The sequence below is a fragment of the Harpia harpyja genome, unplaced genomic scaffold, assembly GCF_026419915.1.
Source record: "Harpia harpyja isolate bHarHar1 unplaced genomic scaffold, bHarHar1 primary haplotype scaffold_46, whole genome shotgun sequence".
In the NCBI taxonomy this organism is placed as follows: Eukaryota; Metazoa; Chordata; class Aves; order Accipitriformes; family Accipitridae; genus Harpia; species Harpia harpyja.
Window position 1 is genome coordinate 386,605 of NW_026293385.1, and position 1,145 is coordinate 387,749.

Here is a 1,145-nt window from a genome sequence, read left to right on the forward strand (position 1 = left end):
CGTGTTTGCATTTCTCCCCGATAAGTCAAATGCCCTATTTTTCATGGGTTTCTCATAGGAATAGGAATCGTGAGCGGGCACAGAAGGGTTTCTGTGCTGGGATACAGGTCATTGTTTTGTCATCGCAGCTTGCACGGTGCCGTTTTGAGCGTTGACAGCGCACCAATGTTTAGCTACTGCTGAGCGGTGCTTATGCAGAACCAAGGGCTTCTCCGTTTCTCGCTCTGCTGCCCCAGCGAGCTGGCTGGGAGGGGACACAGCAGAGACCGCTGCCCCGAGCTGACCGACGAGGTACCACGGTCCGTTCCACGTAGTGTCACGCTCAGCAAGAAATTCAGGACTGGGGGAGTCTTCCCAAGGCAGCCGTCGCACCGAGATGGCTGGGCGTCTGCCTGCTGGTGAGAGGTGGTCGGTGGTTGCTGTCACGTCCGTTGGTTTCCTTTTTTATTCCCTGCGCTTGTTAAACTGTCTTTATCTCGACTCCCTTAGGTGACAGCCTAAGGAAAATGGAGCCTCCTGGGTCTCAGAGTAATTCCAGAGCTAAAGCGGCGACAGACATCGGCTCTGGATCAGATAATACGTGCCGACACTCATCGCTGACCCAAGAAGACATGCTCCTCCTGTCCTACCCGAGGGTTTCAAATCCAACACGCTTTCTTCCTAAAGCAGGACGCTGCCTTATTTACTTGTAACGCCGTTCCTACGCTCCTTGAGATGCGGCTAGAGGTGGGTTACGCAGACCATCAAGCCGCCGTTTGGGAGCACCAGAGCCTTTTGGGTACTGTTTGTCACCATGGTTTGCATGAGAAGGGAACTAAAACACAATAGACGGCGAGAAATTTAACCTGCCGTGGAGATAGCTACGGTGAGCAAGTCCGATTTTGTGCTTTACAAAGCATCATTTTTAAAATTCAACCCTGAGTTTCGCAAGTGTAGACCCTTATTTTTATAATGCAAGCCTCAATGTTCGGGCAAAAAGCATCAATTTAAAAGACCAAAGCCTACTTTGGGGGGTGCAAACAGTCATTTTTAAGGTCCAGACCCACATATATGGAGTACAAAAACTAATTTATTAGCTCCAAGGTCTGTTTTTAAGGTTCAGAGACTCATTTTAAGGGCCCAGAGCATCATTTTTAAGCCCCAAA

At 49.7% G+C, this 1,145-nt stretch overlaps 1 non-coding gene across 1 annotated transcript; it reads right to left on the minus strand.

Moving 5' to 3' along the window:
- Positions 1–517: 517 nt before the first annotated feature.
- LOC128138435 (small nucleolar RNA SNORD45) lies at positions 518–602 on the minus strand. Its single transcript, XR_008234001.1, has one exon. It is a non-coding gene; the product is annotated as a small nucleolar RNA SNORD45 (small nucleolar RNA).
- Positions 603–1,145: the final 543 nt, after the last annotated feature.